The 18536-nt window shown below is 41.0% G+C and overlaps 1 protein-coding gene and 1 long non-coding RNA gene across 2 annotated transcripts in view; one reads left to right on the top strand and one right to left on the bottom strand.

Moving 5' to 3' along the window:
• Nucleotides 1-18536, top strand: part of FGD4 (FYVE, RhoGEF and PH domain containing 4) — a 204501-nt gene that overhangs the window by 82599 nt on the left and 103366 nt on the right. The gene's annotated exons all lie outside the window — the stretch shown is intronic.
• Nucleotides 1-18536, bottom strand: part of LOC128840440 (uncharacterized) — a 29742-nt gene that overhangs the window by 3101 nt on the left and 8105 nt on the right. The window lies entirely within an intron of this gene.

The raw sequence follows: 18536 nt of genomic DNA, 5'->3' as shown, positions 1-18536 counted from the left end.
TGATTTGGAAATTAGTTCATTAGGGAAAGAAAAAACTGAATGAGTGCACTTAACCCTTCTGGAAATTACTAAGGTGAAGAATAAATCTAGAAGATAATTATGTGTGTCCATAACTGTTTGTTGAGAGCTATTTTTAATAGACTTCAAGTTGAACTTTGTGTGATCTTATTCTTCAGCATTAAACCTGCCCAAAATATTAGGCATAGACACCATCAAGGTTAAATCCAGATGAAAGCTTTTTTTGTGGTGCAGTGCCTTGTTTAAATGGCAAAACACCTGCCTAGGCATGCCCAGTGAGTGCTAGAAGCTTATATGTCCCTTCATTAAGGATTTGCAAGGCTGAAGCACAAAGAGTGATTGTTACCCAATAAGTGGTAGTCACACACTCTACCAATAGCCTTAGGAGAGTTGGTTGCCATGGAATCCACCATCTGTTCAGTCCCCGCTGGAATGTGATTATCCTTACTGTGTTGGGGACTGGCAAAAGCAGGGGAGCGTGTGCTGTCTGCAATTATCTGCAATGGAGTGTGTTAATGGAAGCTTTGAATTAGCAAGCTGGAAGAGCACATAAAGGGATTTTACCAAAACTATTAATGATTTCTAGCCAAGAGGAGTAAATGCAGCTTTTATAAGGTTAGTACTAAATGCACCCTATATATACATTTTTGTAATATTGATGCAATATATGGTTTCGTGATCTAGAGATGAATAACTATTAGTCGTTGAGTCTAGCAATTTTTATCAGTAAAGACTGGAAATATTAATGTTCTAAAGATTCTTGTGTCTCATTTTAAGCAGTTGAGTTTTGGATCTCTGAAACAGGAAATGAGAATAATGACTAGCCGAATTGGGGCAATTCATACCTCTTTTCTATGTGAAATACTGTTCCTTGCCCCCATTACACATTGAACTAATTAACTGACTGACTGATTTACACACCTTTTTATGTTAATTTCTTTTTCTTTGAGTAGCTTGTGGTGAGCTTCACGTTTGTTTTGTTTTGGAAGGGGGGATTGGGACCGGGGCGGGGGCATTCAAATAGAGGTACCGGTACAATAGATACATGGTTGGTTTAGATAGTTCATGTAAGTGACTTAGAACATGAAATGGTAGTCGAACGCGAGATCAATTCCCCTTCCCCCCCCTTCACCGCTACCCCGAACTCACTGACAGATCAAACGTTTAGAATCTTTATTTTGTAACAATATACAGTTCAATTGTGCAGTGACTTTGCACGAGTTCTCAGGGTGCTGGTGCTGTGCGTGTGGAAACAACGTGACAGTGCTTTCATGTCAGGGTTTCAGTAAAAGCAAGTGTAAAATTAGGGAGACGCATTTTCATTTGTAAGGCTCCTTTCTTCTGTAGCCATGGAGTCCTTTTAAAACATTTTTGTTGTGCTGTAGGAGGTAGTAGGTATAACAAATGCTTGAGTTAACATTTTTTGTGTACAATTACTGTTGCCTTTATACAAGGGACTTAAAGCACTATTGTGCTAAAAATCATCATTAAGATAGTGTCCCTTCTGCAAGGATTTCTGGCCATGTTTTGGGATTTTCTTTTGAAATAAAGCGCTTATGCTGCATGCATCTTACCAAGACTGCCATTTTTATTTTGTATGGGGGAGGGCAGCACTAATGCCTTTTAATTATACCATGTCAGTCCTCCTCAATCCACTGATCTGCTGTCTGTCTGTGCGCTTAAAATGTCAGTAGGTCAGAGTCTGAGAGGAAAGTTGGAAAATGACATAGTTAATAAGTCAACAGCGTGTGAAATAACAGTTGAAAATGGTAAATTTTTAATCTGGCAGTGTTGTGCATGTTTTTTTAAAAGTCTTGTAGTACTGAACTTTTAGTTCTTATCCCTGGAGCAGTTATGGTGGCAGCACTACAGTATATGGGTTTGTTATGTAGAACGCACAGTAGCATGACTGCATATGCTCTGGAGGTAGGTAGATAGGCTTAAAGTGCTTTTAAATGTGTAAAGGAACAATGCCATGTTTATACATGGTGGAAGTGGGGTAGTAGTTTTGGTAGGGGCTGTACCACCTTTTGTAATAATTAAATGGTTTTGCTTTTGGACAGATCCCTTCCTCCTTCACAATTAAGTGTTCTAAGATTGAACAGTGTCATTTATCTAGAGCTTGTTTTATATTAGACTTAAAGTTGTGGCACACTTGTTCGTGTGTACTACTTGTGTTTGTACTTTTATATTTGGGTACTATTTAAAAGAATTTCAAGGAGCAGACTGGCTCATGGTTGGAAAGAGATTAGACTTTCACCATTAGAACATTACTTTTGACCCAGCTCAAGTCCATAATGATCAAAAGTTATGTCAAGGTTATTTTGTGGCTTATGTGAAATGAGTTGTTGGTCCCAGTTCATTTCCTACTGGACTGGTGTCAGTCACAGAATTCACCATCACAGTTGATACCATTAGGATCTCATTGGCAAGTGTAGGCAGAGAGGCCAACAATGGAATGGACTTAAGTGGCTTCTTGTGTGATTTTTTTTTTTTTTTTTTTTTTTTTTTTTTTGGCTATACAATTGGCGTGGAATTTGTACTGCCACTGCCTGTGTTCTGTTTCCAGAGTAAATGGGGGACTTCACAACTGACATTCTCAGATATATCTCTGAGTTTTAAATGACCGTGATGAACATGGTGTAAATGTCTAAAATAGGCTTTCAACAAAATATTTTTTTTAAATTGGAATTTATATAAGAGGGTGCAAAATCTGAAAAAAAAAATTAACTTTGGTCACTGGATCAGTCTTGATCTGCAGACAGAGGGATTTAAAGGCCAGTCAGTATTTAATCCATTAAAGCATCTGGCCAGTTATAAGTGGGTGGTGTTTGGGGTTTTTTTAATCTTCTGGATGCTACGAATCATGTTAAAATATGTGAACATTGATTCTTATGGAATCAGTTACTTTAATGCATTGTGGACAACAAATGTAAAATGTCCCTGACCTTCGTACCTGATTCAGTGACAAATGAGGGCTACCGCAATGCCTTTGTCCTATGCACTGTTATGAGGGAGACCTATCCTGGAACGCTGCCTGTCTCGGTCAGCAGAGTCAATAGGTTGCGCTGAGCCCCTCTGAGGAGGAGTACCATAAAGAAGGACTCTGTCGCTCCTTGGAATTCCTCCCTAAAAACTATCCCAGAGCAGCACTGCTACCTTTATAAGAGATCTACATGAGGGAAAGATCACCTTCAGTGCATCTTGCCACAACCTCCTTCCCCGCTCCATCCAAAAACAACAAAAACTACTCCAGGATGCATTTAATTAATGAACAAAAAAGACATAACCAACATACTATGGCCAGAAATGTATGTATAGTGTAGGTACTTAATTGAGACATTTCTTAAGTCTCATTTGCAATAGCTCTGTATATTAAACTATAAAGGAAGCCTGGCATTGAATAATGGGTTTGATTCAATGTAAAGGAGTCTAAAGGGCTTGTCAGCAAACTGACCCAATTGTTTCCCACTAACAGACAAGTCTTTCTGCGTTTTCTTTGACACATTATTCTGGAATGCTGTCTGACATGACTTGGATTTATGCATTGCATCCAGGCTGTTAGCTTGCAGGGTTTGTAAACAAGTTTAGTTTTGATACATTTTTCTTCTGCTTACTGATATGTTTTGAATTAAAAAAACAAAATAAGCTTGTGGTTTGCCTCCTTGAGGATGCTCTTTAGTTTCAAGGTTAAAGCTGGCAATCCTCTCTCAACATTCATTGTTTTGGAAAGTCATAGTGTCTGTTTACAAGCCACTCTCTTTGCAACTTGTGTGAGATAATGGAGGTCTAGGGATGTTGGATGTGGGAGGAAAAACCTGCTGACAAGGTTGTTGCTACTGCTTGTCTATTTGTAAGTCCTCTATATGAAATTACTTGTGCCTTCCAGGCCTTTTTTTAATTTAAAAATATTGCTGATGTCTGCATTTTCTCCCCTCTCAAATTAGAAATGGCTATATAAGGATTTAGGAAATTTGTGAAATAGCTTAATTTGGTTGAAAGCAAATCAGTGCTCTTGGTGTCATGAAATTTTGCCTAACTACAGCTAAATATACAAAACTCGGAGAGTGGCAGTGAAGGATTAAAAATACACTTATACATTTATAATAGAATTTTTAGTGTTTTACAAAGGATTTGTATTCAGTAGGGAAGAATATAATACTTTTTTACCCTCCATTACCAACATCTAACAGAAGATTTGGAGGGTCTCAGAATTGCTTTATAAACAGGAATAAATTCTCACAATTTACCTGTGAGGTAAGTAGCCTTATTCTCATTTTGCATATAGGGAAGTAAGTACAGAAGGTAAGTGGGTTGGTAGAAGAGGCAGAAATAAAAGATTAAAGTGAGATTATAAAAATAATGTTGCTTTTTATCATCCAGTTACTCTGGTATATATAATTAACCAGTAATTTAAATGCAAGATGATACTACTTAGAATGCCATGAACATGGAACAAAATAGTGTGTTTATTATTGTATGTAAGAAATGACTGAGCAAACTGGCTATTTGAGTATTTAAATCAAACAGTCCTAAAACCTGACCTTGCAAATGCTTATGCATGATGGTAATGTGAGTAATCCATCTTGAGTTCCGAAAGGCTATTCATGTGAATAAAGTTACTCACATGCTTAGGATCAGACTGCTATTTAGTAAGATGTTTTTAGATTGATTGAGAAACTCATTCACAAGTCGCATGCACATCAAATACTGTTGTTGTCATAGGCGTTTTCGTGCTGGGTCAACAATTTGCATACGTAATGAAAAATAGTTGCCTGGCTTTTGGTTGGAGCTGGTCAAATTACATTCTCTCAACTGAAAATGCAATTTAATTTTTTTTTTTTTTTTTTTAAGAATAGAGACTGATCTCATTAGAACTCTGTATATTTCAGCCAAATTGTTTTTCAGACTGTGGGTCATTTGTGAATGGCTTATGAATATTTCATTTTGACTCATCCCTATTCATGGCATGTATTTAGCTCATGGTACTTCTACTCCCTGATTGGCCAGCTAAAACCTAGCTGAAGACTGCCATGTACATCATCAATTTGTGAAACTTCAGGGATTCATGACCATTTTTATGAATTCCTGATGGATATCTTAATACTTGTAAGTAATAATATGACTCCACAAGTAGCAGCAAAGCTAAATCAAGCTGTTTATTCACAAATCTGTGGTTCATTATTAGACCAGCTTTACTTTTTACACAACTGTCAGGGGAGCTTAACTTGATTACCCAAGGCAAAAACATGCAAGACGGAAATTTTCATTTCAGATACGATGACTGATGCCATCATATTATAAAGCTGCTTTTTAATGACTAGAACCGTGGAAATAATTGAATTGCAGTAATTGCTGTACTGGCTATTTTTGCTTCGTGCTAGGATCCTACAACGTCGTACCACAGAGATCATCCTTTAAATGAAAATATTTTTTCCACACTTGTTTCTATTAAGAGCCTTCGCTGTAATTTTTAACCTGTTCTCAGCCATCTATTTAGAGATGTTTATATACAGTCACTGATGGGCTTTGGACCATGCTTTTTACTGATATCTGTTGTGTTTAAGAAAACAGCACTACACTCTGTTAATGATTTCTTGTAGCAAGTGGACAATCTGTGTTTAAACCGCATTCTGGATTGCCAAATTCGTTTATACTAGTAAGAGTTATGACCAAAATGTTTAAACTTGGATGCTGATTAGGCATCCAAATCCATATTTAATTGCCTAAATGAAAGGCCTGATTTTTTTTTTTAAAGTGGTGCTGAGTACCCACAATGCTCTCTGACTTAGGTGGAAGTTGTGGGTGCACCACAACTCTGATAATCTGGCTCTTCGGGGTCGTAAGTATGGAAATGAATGCTGAGTTTGAAAATGCTGATTGTTGTACTTCTATACAGAACTTTCCATCCACAGCTGTTATACAAACATCAGTTGCAAAACACCCCCATTTGAAGTAGGTCTGCAATCTTTTCTCTGTTACAGAAGGGAAAATAAGTCAGTTTGATTTGCCCAAGGTCATAAGTCTAACAGTCAGCACTAGACCTCAAACACCTGAATCCCAATCCTGTGCTTGAAGCACTGTATCCTCTTCTGTATATTGAGGTTTTTCATTTTGGTTGACTGGCTTGGCTTTTAGCAACATGAAGTCCATGTACTATCAGCTGGAGAACTGTGGGCCATCTTTACTGTTACCAGGCTCTCCATATATTTGTGGGCAGCAGGGTTATCAAAAGAGTTTCTATTACTCATCTGAAGAAAAAGACTAGTCATCTTCCTACAGACTGTTAATGATCACTTTGTAGTAACCTTATCTTCCAGGGCAGTAATTCCAGATTTGGGGTTTCCCATGCTAATGTCCTGCCCCTTTGCACTCTAATTCTAAATGCGCTTAAATTGTGTGATATTCAAAATACCAATCAGGCTTCTGTGCTGGGGGATCTCTTTTTCAGTGGTACTAAACTACATAAGCAGCCTACGCTTACTCTTACTTTCATATGAAAGTGTAAGTCTCATGGTCCTTAACCTGCATTCCAACAATTGTGTACTAAATCTTTTAATAATAGAATAGTAGGCTAGCAGTAAGTTTCCCAGTAGCTCAGACTGTGAGTGTCTCAAGCGAAATACCTTATACTGGCTTTCCTTTTTAATTATTATAATTACTAAATAATTGTGCCTAGTGACCTAAGCTGGGATGGGACCCCATTGTGTTAGGTACCTATACAAACACATAGTGACGGTCCCTTGCCCTGAAGAATTTACAAAGTAGACAAGAAGGAAAAGGGTTTAAGGGGAAAGTGGGCACAGACAGATGAAGTGACTTGCCCAACGTACTTCAGCATGTTAGTGGCAGAAGGAGATTTAGAACCCAAATCTAATTTCTGTCCTGGGTCGATCAGGGCTTTGGAGCGGAGCCCGGAGCTGGAGCGCAGAGCAGCTCCGGAGCAGTGGAGCTGCAGGTTTTTGCCTGGAGCTGGAGCGGAGCTGGAGCACAGCTCCAAAGCCCTGCGTGTCCTACACATGCGGTCTCTTTTATTGTATCTATTACGGTAGAACTTCAGAGTTACGAACACCTCGGGAATGGAGGTTGTCTGTAACTCTCTGAACATTATGGTTGTTTTTTCAAAAGTTTACAACTGAACGTTGACTTAACACAGCTTTGAAACTTTACTATGCAGAAGAAAAATGCTGATTTTAACCATCTTAATTTAAACAAAACAAGCACAGAAAGCTTACTTACCTTGTCAAATCTTTTTTTAAACTTCCCTTTATTTTTTTAGCAGTTTACATTTACATTTCAGTTCGTAACTCTGGTGTTTGTAACTCTGAAGCTCTACTGTATTCCTTCTTTTAATAAAGAAACTTCCGATGCTCCTGAAGATGAATAATAACTCAACAAATTTATATGTATTTATAAGTAAAAATGCTTGGTGATAGCTTCCTGCCTGGTATTTGATGGGATTATAGTATTGGGATTGCCTTGGTTAGGCCTCATATTGGTGAGCTTTCTGAGAGGGGTGTCTTGACAGGATAGTGTGTTCAGTACTATGAATAATACTGAAGTATAGGGGGTTGCTGAGCTATCAAAGGGCTTCATCTGGATGATCTGATACCACCCTCACTATCTCAAAAGTCCTGTTTTATTACTTCAGACTAAAGTAATTGCTACTTGGCAATTGCATGATTTAGGTTCTTATGTGGGTTTTCTGCACCAGTTCTCTTCAATAGCCACTGTATGTGCCATTGCTTGGGGCCATTTTCTGGTGTTATGATTGGACATTTACTATAATCCATGTGACCCATTTTTGCCCTTTGGTCCTGTTGTGACAATTTTCTGCTCTGTCTATAAATTACTAAATTTTAATCTACTGCAGAGAAGCTTATCTCTATAGCTATGAATGGGTGGTGTATTATAAAATGAGTCTGGATAGAGATCTGAGGTTCTCTTAAGAACAGATGTTTGGTAATAACGTGGTGGTCACGTTTAATTCTCTTTTTTGCTACATAAATCCCAACACATGAAAACTGTGGTGTTCTGTTCAGGATAAAACAGTCACTTTCCATAGTAGATGCAGGGATCATTGTCTGTCAGTGCTTACTAACAAAAGAAGTTTGTATTACTGCAGTGCTCTTTCTGCCAGCATCCTGATTTTGCTAAATGCTCTTTTTCACCTGGTTCAGAATACTGTAACTGGCTTCCACATGCTGCAGTGATTCTTGCTTGAGTTTTGATTTTTGCATTAAGCCTTTTGTATAAGATAGCACCAATACCTCAAACATATCTTCAAAGCAGGGGTGGGCAAACTTTTTGGCCTGAGGGTCACATCTGGGTGGGGAAATTGCATGTAGGGCCATGAATGTAGGACTGGGGCAGGGGGTTGAGGTGCGGGAGGGAGTGTGGGAGGGGGTGCAGTGTGCAGGTTGGGGCAGAGGAGGGGTGCGGGGTGTATGAGGGGCTCAGGGAAGGGGTTGGGGTGCAGGAGGGGGTGCACAGTACAGGAGAGGGCTCAGGGTAGTGGTGCAGGGTGGGGTGTGGGTGCAGCAGGGGGCTCAGGGCAGGGAGTTGGGATGCAGGCTACAGCCTGGTGCCGCTTACCTGGAGCAGCTCCGGGGTGGCAGCAGTGTGCACTGGGGCCAGGGCACGCTCCCTGCCTGCCTGCCCTGTTCACAGCCCCATGCTGCTCCAGGAAGCGGGTGGCACCACATCTCTGCGGCCTCTGGGGGTGGGGAGGCAAAGGGCTCCGCATGCTGCCCTTGCCTGTGGATACCTCTGTTGAAGCTCCCATTGGCCGCGGTTCCCCGTTCCCAGCCAATGGGAGCTTTGGGGGAGGTATCCACAGTTAAGAGCAGGACGCGGAGTCCTCTGTTCCCCTTCCCCCAGGGGCCGCAGGGACGTGGTGCTGGCTGCCTCTGGCAGCGGCACGGGGCCCGCGGCGCAACAGGGGTGGCAGTCCCGCGGGCCGCATCCAAAGCCCTGATGGGCCGGATCCAGCCCACAGGCTGTAGTTTGCCCACCCCTGCTTCAAAGCTTGCTGACTTTTTTGTTTTACTTTTAGCCTTGCTGCTAAGCACCAGGCCATTAACTGAATATTTGACATTTTCACAAGTTGCAGGGATGCTTTTTCTCAGTACTTTGTAGGGCTAAAACTTTAGCTAGTAGGCCACTTAATCTTTATTTCCCCTTTGTTTTCTTTTAATTGTAGAATGCCTTCTGATACTTTGGGTGAGTTCTATTCTATGCAAACTGGAAGATGATGTTGCTGCAATCTGCTAATGCTGACTAATGCACTTGCATCTTGAGTATGGATGTTAGAGTAGAGCAATCTATAACCAGTTATGTAGTGGACTGCGATAAAGACAAAGAGGAGAGAGGCATGCAATTTGTGAAAATCCACTTGTATTTATTGAAAAACCTAATTAGATCAATAGTGTGTTTGTCTGCTGATCATGTTTTGGTTTATTCAGATTCTTCCCATATATTTTAATGCAAATATTGCAAAACCAGTTTATTTAAAAACTACCTAGACCGATGTGGTCCAGCTCGGTTTCAGAGAGAATAAAACTTATCTTTGATTATGGTAAGAAAGCAAAAAAATGAAATTTAAATAACCATGTAGCTTATAGGAAACATACTTTGTTTTTCAAATTCCACAGAGCTTCTCAAGTAGATGACAGCAGAGCAAATGTGAGAAAAGATCATTGATTGCTCTTTTGTTAAAATAAATGATGAAAAGCCATTACTGAATGGCTGATGTAGGCTTAGATGTAGACAGTAGTAATTTAAAAGAAATTTCAGAAATTGCTTCAGCAGTAATTACATTGTAAACTTTTTGTGTTTAACTAGCAGTGTAACTTGATTCTTTCCTGTATAAAACAAAAAGCAGGGTGGTCCTGGAAATGTGGTCTTGTACCTTCACCACCACAAGAACTACAAATATAAATGATGTAACAATATTTAGTAGTTAGTTTCACATAAAAGTGTTACTTCTTTCTTTAGATGGATTTTACCCTTGACTGTGTCTTATCTTCCTCTCAACCTTTTTTAACTAGATATTTAAATTCAACTGGGGTAGATGGGATGACAGTTGTAGCAATTGTGTATGTTAGGATGGTGGATGCTAGGACCATGTGTAGAAATGCTGCTGTTTTTGCTTACTGGCTCTGATGCCAGATTATGTGGGTCCTAATACAGCCAAGCCAGAAGAACAAAACAGTTTGTACATCTGAGACAGAAGGCAATAAGGGCATGGACAGACAATAAGTATCTTTAGCTATAAGCCCCCTTAAGAACAGTTGAGCTCAGGAAAAACTTAAGATGAGGATTTTTTATCAGGGAGGATGGGGATGGGAGGCGTGGAGAGCATTGTGCAGGGTGCTAAGGAAATTGATAGGAAGAGAACATCCCTACCACAAGGAGTTTACAGTTTAATTTAAGACAATATTAAAAGTGGGCATAAAATTAGAGGCATGATGTTTACATGGCTAGGAATAGATGTATACTAGCTATTTGTTTTTGAGTTGTTCATACATTATGTTTTGTTGTTGTTTTTGTTTGTTACGTGTAAGCAAACTCCAGACAACAGCTGTATTTGGATCAGACTTAGTGTGTACACCATGTACTCCTGGGTGAATTCTGCGCTACTGTGCAAGCGCAGACTTGATGTCCTCCACAGATATTTTTCTCTTTCCCTGAAAAATAATTGATTCATGTGCCCCTCTTGGGCAGCAGTCCCAAATGGTTGCGTTTGGTTTTGGGTGCCAGGGGAGACGTAGACCTCGGGGGGGCTGGGCTGGGTATGTATGTGAGACTGTCCCTTTTGTTTGCTATTGCGGCACGCCTGGCGCGGAGGGGCAGGGCCCCGGAGTGTCTTTGGTGCAGGTCCGGCCATTGCAGTATGTCAGGGGCTGGGGCGTCCTTACTGCAGAGTCCCTGTCCCAGGGTGGTTGGGGGCAGCAGGGTGATCACCCATCTCTGCGCAGCCAGTGGCCTGTGCTCCCCATTGCCATGCTGGAACCTCATTTCTATTGCCCTTCTAATCTATTGTCTGCAACAATTTAAATCCTAGACCAGTGACTGAGTAGTGGTGTGCCGAGTACTACTTAGCCATGCCGTTCACTAAGGCCCCAGTCTGGCAAAGCATTAGTTTCAATGGGGATACTCAGGTGCTGAACTTTATGCACATATTTAAGTGCTGTGCCAGATCACGGCCTAACTTCACTCCTAAGGATGTGTTCTCTTCAGGGTATGTCTACCCAGCAAAGAAAAACCCGCAGCTGGCCTATGCCAGCCAACTTGGGCTCGTGGTGCTCAGGCTGTGGGGCTGTTTCATTGCTGTGTAGACTTCTGTGGGGCTGGAGCCCAGGTTCTAGGACTCTGCAGGGTGGGAGGGTCCCAGAGCTCCGCCTCTAGTCCAAGCCTGAAAGTTTGTACAGCAATGAAACAGCCCCACAGCCTGAGCCCCCGCAAACCCGAGTCAGCTGGCACGGGCCAGCCGTGGGGTTTTCTTTGCTGTGTAGACATATCCTTAAAAACATCTGTGCTTGACATACATGGAAATATTAGTATTGACATCTGCTCTGTGGAGCCATGTAGATGTGCTAATAAGCGATGGTCACATAAACACCACCCTATACCGAAAACCTACTGACCGCTATACTTACCTACATGACTCCAGCTTTCATCCAGACCACACCACACGATCCAGTGTCTATAGCCAAGCTCTAAAATACAACCGCATTTGCTCCAACCCTTCAGACAGAGACAAACCCCTACAAGATCTCTATCAATTGTTCTTACAACAACAATACTGACCTGCGGAAGTGAAGAAACAGATTGACAGAGACAGAAGAGTACCCAGAAGTCACCTACTACAGGATAGACCCAACAAAGAAAGTAACAGAACGCCATTAGCCGTCACCTTCAGCCCCCAACTAAAACCTCTCCAGCGCATCATCAAAGATCTACAACCTATCCTGAAAGATGATCCCTCACTCTCACAGATCTTGGGAGACAGGCCAGTCGTCGCTTACAGACAGCCCCCCAACCTGAAGCAAATACTCACTAGCAACCACACAATAAAAACACTAACCCAGGAACCTATCCTTGCAACAAAGCCCATTGCCAGCTCTGCCCATATATCTATTCTGGGGACACTATCATAGGACCTAATCACATCAGCCACACTATCAGAGGCTCGTTCACCTGCACATCTACCAATGTGATATATGCCATCATGTGCCAGCAATGCCCTTCTGCCATGTACATTGGCCAAACCGGACAGTCTCTATGCAAAAGGATTAATGGTCACAAATCTGACATCAGGAATCATAATACTCAAAAACCAGTGGGAGAACACTTTAACCTGTCTGGTAACTCAATTACAGACCTAAAAGTCGCAATTCTTCAACAACAAAAACTTCAAAAACAGACTCCAACGAGAAACTGCAGAACTAGAATTAATTTGCAAACTGGACACCATTAAATTAGGCTTGAATAAAGACTGGGAGTGGATGAGTCATTACACAAACTAAAAACTATTTCCCCATGCTAATTTTCCCCCTACTGTTACTCACACCTTCTTGTCAACTATTTGAAATGGGCCATCCTGATTATCACTACAAAAGCTTTTTTTTCCCTCCTGCTGATAATAGCCCATCTTAATCAATTAGTCTCATTAGAGTTGGTATGGCAACACTCATTTTTTCGGGTGTGTGTGTGTGTGTGTGTGTGTGTGTGTGTGTGTGTGTGTTATAATCTTACTGCATGCATCTATTGAAGTGGGCTTTAGCCCACAAAAGCTTATGCTCAAATAAATTTGTTAGTTTCTAAGGTGCCACAAGTACTCCTCGTTCTTTATGCCTAGTGAGGAATCTATTTTTCAAAAAACATTTCCCAAATCTTTTTTGTTGTCTGTATTGTTACAGACATACTTGCTGACAGGTATTTTGACATAAATTACCAAAATAATTGAAAATGGAATGATTATATTGTGTTGTGTTATTTTGACAAAATATGCAGAATTTTGAAACCCCTGGCCTGCCTCTTCCCCCAGAGCCCACCCTCCGTCCCTGCCCTCTCCCCCTTGCTTGCCCCCTCCTCCCAGGAAACTGGTGTGATTGAGCAAGATAGTGCTGATTCATGAGACTTAGGACAGCATGAGAGGTTTAAAAGAAGTTTGTTCTTTTCTACAACAAAATTCTCCACAGAAAAATCATGTAGACAAAACCTCTAGTCTTAGGGCATTCATTAAATGTCTCACCTGTTCTGTAGGTAGGCTTTCCCTACTCACCTTCCCAGGGAACTTTTTTTTATTATTATTATTTTTAAAAAGAGAAAACATTGCACACTCGAAGCAAATCTAATGAGCAGATTCATTGTGGTATTATACAAATACATGGATGCACATTGGGTAAATGTCAGTATTTGCAATTGTGACCCAATACTTAGGGCTCATCTATATTAGAAAAGTTGTACAGTCTTAACTAAATTAATTTGAAATCTGTGTAGTTAAATAGGTGATACCCCCTAATGTACATGCACTTAAACCCATTTAATCCTTGTTTAGCATATATTAGTAAATTACTAAATTAAACTAAACTGATTTCAGTGAGGATTAAACAGGCATAAGTGAATCTACATTAAGTGAGAAGTACCACCACTACCACTAATATCCAAAAACAAAGTTTAAAAATCTTCCTATAACTTGATTTATATTTAATCAATACACACAAGTGCTACTGAAATAGAATGGACAAGCATTGTAAATAATAGCTACCTTTTTGGCAAATCAGAAATAAAAACACATAAGAATGACCATGCTGGATCTAGTCCAGTATCCTATTTTCCATCAGTGGCAATGCCAGGTGCCCCAGAGAGAATGAACAGAACAGTTAATCATCAAATGATCCATCCCCTGTTGCCCATTCCCAGTTTCTGGCAAACAGAGGCGATGAACATCATCCCTGCCCATCCTGGCTAATAGCTATTAATGGACCTATCCTCCATGAATTTATCTAGTTCTTTTTTGAACCCTGTTATAGCCTTAACCTTCACAACATCCTCTAGCAAAGAGTTCCACAGGTTGACTGTGCGTTGTGTGAAGAAATACTTCCTTTTTGTTTGTTTTTAAACCTGCTGCCTATTAATTTAATTGGTGATCCCTATTCTTGTGTTATGAGAAGGTGTAAATAACACTTCCTTACTTACTTTCTCCACACCAGTCATGATTTTATAGACCTCTATCATGTCCCCCCCTTAGTTGTCTCTTTTCCAAGCTGAAAATTCCCAGTCTTATTAATCTCTCCTCATAGGAAAGCTGTTCCATACCCCTAATCATTTTTGTTGTCCTTTTCTGTATCTTTTCCAATTCCAATATATCTTTTTTTGAGATGGGGCGACAAAATCTGAGTGCAGTATTCAAGATGTGGGCATAGCATGGATTTACATAGAGGCAATATGATATTTTCTGTCTTCTGTATCAAAACAGTTCTCACAATTCTCTGAAATTAGAGTTAGGTTAATGAGGAAGCCTAATAAATGTTGAGCTATTAACTTTACATTAGTGGTTTCTCCTTGTTAATAAAGTCTGCAAGTTAGATAACATTTTAAACCCAAGCTGATAAAGGCGAAGTCTGTCTTTGTTGGAGAAAATTAGCAAATGAACCACAAGTTCCCATTTTTTGTAGAGGATGTGAAAATAGCGGAAAACACTTGTTGTAGTAATAATGAAACATGCATAATAAAGGTTGCAGGAATGCTCACTCTGTTTTTTGTGTAACTAAATAAGGAGCCAGTAGGTGATACACAAGAATATGTAGCACAATTGCTGGCTTTTGTAAAATCAGTAAAACTTGCTTTCTTATTTGTACCATAGTAGCGCCAGGAACTCCTGTCATGGACCAGGACTCCATTGTGATAGGCGCTGTATAAATACAGAACAAAAAGACAGCTCTTTGAGGCAGGGACTTTCAGTCTAGGTAAACTGTTGTTGTACATTGCAAATGGTTTTCTCTCTGCAGCACTTAACGAGCTCCATTTGAAAGAAGTTTGAAAGACGTACAAAGTAGCTCCACTCAAAAAAGATAATATTAGCTCAGTAACTCTGATGTAATGATTGCAGATCCAATTTGTATTGTGATTTATTTTTTGTTTTATGTGATTCCTGTGCACTGAACTGCAGCTGAAAAGGCCCCATGTACTTGAATCCAAATTCTTTTTTCTTCCCTTCCACCCCAAAATATACATGGCGTTTGGGATTTAGAGTTGTAGTTTGGACTCATTTCTAATAAGTAGCATGGTTTTATTATATGTGCTAAGTGCTTAGAAATCTGCTTGAGGGGCCATACATGTTCCCATTTGTATAATTTGGATAGGAATGTAGGAATTGTCAGTGTTAATATAGTTGAAAATTTGTTTCAGTAGTGTCCAGTGGTCCATCTAATCCATTATTCAATGGTGGCCAGTACCAGAGGCTTCTGTAAAAAGTTAAAAGAATCCCTGTAAAGGACAGATGTGGAGCAGTCTGCCCTCGGGGAAATGTCTAACAGGTTGGCGGTTGGTGAAAGGGAACTGAAAGAAAAGGTGATGGATCGTTATCTTTTATTGTTTTTGCATTACAGATCATACCGAGGACTCTGATATCAGGGCCCTATGGTACAAAAACAAAGTAAGACTGCCCATGCCCCAATTAGCTTACAATGTAAATAGACAATAAAGATGAAGGAGAGGAAACGGAGGTTGACCAAGGTTACACAGCAGGTCATTGGCAGAGTTGGGAGGAGAGGCTAGGTCTCCCTACTCACACTCCAGTACCCTATCCACTGGGCCACTGTACCTTTTTCACATGTGAATGCGTACCACCAATCCAAATATATTTTTGCTGTTGACTTATTTTAAAATTGCTCACAGCTTTTATCAATATTATGTTTTCATGGGAGTCTGTGGTCAGAATGATGGCGGGGGGGTTGTTTTTGTTTGGTAATTATTGCAGTAAAGTACATTTGGCAGTTACTGAAATCCATTTGTGTGCTCATGTATGCATGTACATAACATAGCCTGATTAGATTTCTTAGATATACTTCATGGAGCCTCGAGTACTCTGCTGTATACTCTATTAAATGCCAATTGCTATATTACACTGCTAGCATAAAATAGTCTTCCTATATTGGGACCATAATCACTTAAAATAGGAGTACTTGTACCCCTAAAATGCTCAAGAGGTGAATTACAATATTGCCGAATGGAGACGTCCTTAAGTTTCATACTGAATCTCATCACTTTCATGGTTCAGCTAAGCAAGAAAGACATCAGGTTTTCAGTGCTATGGGCCTTCCAGGGAGAATGTTATCTTGCTATTGATTGCAGAGTATCCCAAAATTCAACGAAACAATAGTGGCCCATCAGATAAGTTTTTTAACAGGGGCTCAATCCTTAGTCATGGTGGGATGTGGGAGGATGCAAAACAATGCCCCCTGTCTACCTCTCCATCAGATCCCGGGAAGAGCTGGTAGCCAGTTCAGGCACACACTGTGAGTTAGAGCAGCAGTAGGCTTATACCAGTTCCAGAAGGGCCATTTATATCGGTGAAGATTGCAGAAGCACAGTGTGTTCTGGCCGTGCAATGTTCTGCTCCTAGAATGCTCCCTGGCACGCCCCCTGTGCAGTAGGAGGACTAAGAGGAGGCGGCATGGAGCCAGCCATGCCTGCCTTCACCAGTTGGGGGTTCCTCTGTGCAAGGGGAAGCTCTGGATGTCTCTTTTGGGGTCAGTTTTAATCCCCATTAGACCAGTGGAGCAGTGGAAAGGGGACTTAAGAGAGTGGGGTCTATCCCTGGGAAACCAGCACACTAAGTGCAGAGCACTGGTGTGTCCAACACTCAGAACAGCTCACTCCATCAGAGAGACAAGCTGCTGCATTGGCCATCAGCTTGGAGCTACAGTTTGGGTTCGGACCTCTCAAGATCTGTGAAACAAAAGCACTGTCTCGCAGTGGCTTGATAATATGTTGCAGTATCCTATGCAAAACTGTTCACAGTGACAGGTTTCAAAGGGGTAGCCGTGTTAGTTTGTATCAGCAAAAACAACGAGGAGTCCTTGTGGCACCGTAGAGAATAACAAATTTATTTGGGCATAAGCTTTTGTGGGCTAAAACCCACTTCATCAGATGCATGGAGTGGAAAATACAGTAGGAACGAACACACACACACACACACACACACACACACACACACACACACACACACACACACACACACACACACACACACTACATAAAAAGATGGGAGTTGCCTTACCAAGTGTGTGTGGGGGTCAGTTCTAACGAGACAATTCAATTAAAGTGGGCTATTATCAACAGGAGGAAACCACTACAAAAGTGATTTTATCAGGATGGCCCATTTCAAATTGTAGATAAGAAGGTGTGAGTAACAATAGGGGGAAATTAGCATGGGGAAATTAGTTTTTAGTTATTGTAGTGTCCTATCCAGTCCCGGTCTTTATTCAGGCCTAATTTGATGGTGTCCAGTTTGCAAGTTAATTCCAGTTCTGCAGTTTCTCATTGGAATCTGTTTTTGTTGTTGAAGAATTGCCCCTTTTAAGTCTATTGAGTGTCCAGACAGGTTAAAGTGTTCTCCGACTGGTTTTTGAGTGTTATAATTCTTGACATCTGATTTGTGTCCATTTAGTCTTTTGCGTAGAGACTGTCCGGTTTGGCCAATATACATGGCAGGGGGGCACTGCTGGCACACGATGGCATCTATCACATTGGTACATGTGCAGGTGAACGAGCCCCGGATTGTGTGGCTGCTGTGGTTGGGTCCGATGATGGTGTCCCTTGAATAGATATGTGGATAGAGTTGGCAACAAATTTGTTAGTCTCTAAGGTGCCACAAGTACTCCTTGCTGTTTTTGTTCACAGTGAGTGGACATTATAATGTGCTATGTTACAAAGGAATCTGCAATAATTATTCACACTGTAAATGCATAAAGCCTTAGTTCAAGGCAACTGTCAGTTGAACTAATTTGTAGTCGATGGGATTACCCTGGGTGTGCATCAATACAAACTTCAAGTAGCTATTTTATACTTTGTTGTGAAACTTCCATGTAGATTTTGTAATGAACCTCAAAATCATGTGACATATTAACTGCCAGCTTCATCAAAGAGCACCAGTCTGTCAGATCGTTAATTTGGCTTCCTTTGCAATGATCTTAAATCAGATTAATTTTGAATGTGTCCATAATATTTACTTCCGTGTTACTCCCCTTCCCCCCCCCCCCCCCCCGCCCCGGCCGCGCCACACACACTTTGTAACGTAGCATTAATGTTCACTACCCCTGTCTACACTGGCAGTACTTTAACGTGCAGGGCCATCCCTAGCTATTCTAGAGCCCTACGCAGCCTCCGGGTGGGGGCCCCCACGCCTCTGCGGGAGGGAGCGGGGGGGCTGGCCCCAGGTCTCAGGGGTGGGGGACTAGCTTGGGGGGCTGGGGGAACCACTCACCAGTGGTGCAGCTGGGGCCGGG

Source organism: Malaclemys terrapin, chromosome 1 (genome assembly GCF_027887155.1).
Source record: "Malaclemys terrapin pileata isolate rMalTer1 chromosome 1, rMalTer1.hap1, whole genome shotgun sequence".
In the NCBI taxonomy this organism is placed as follows: domain Eukaryota; kingdom Metazoa; phylum Chordata; order Testudines; family Emydidae; genus Malaclemys; species Malaclemys terrapin.
The sequence above is the reverse complement of the archived record's forward strand: the minus strand, read 5'-3'. Positions and strand labels throughout refer to the sequence as shown.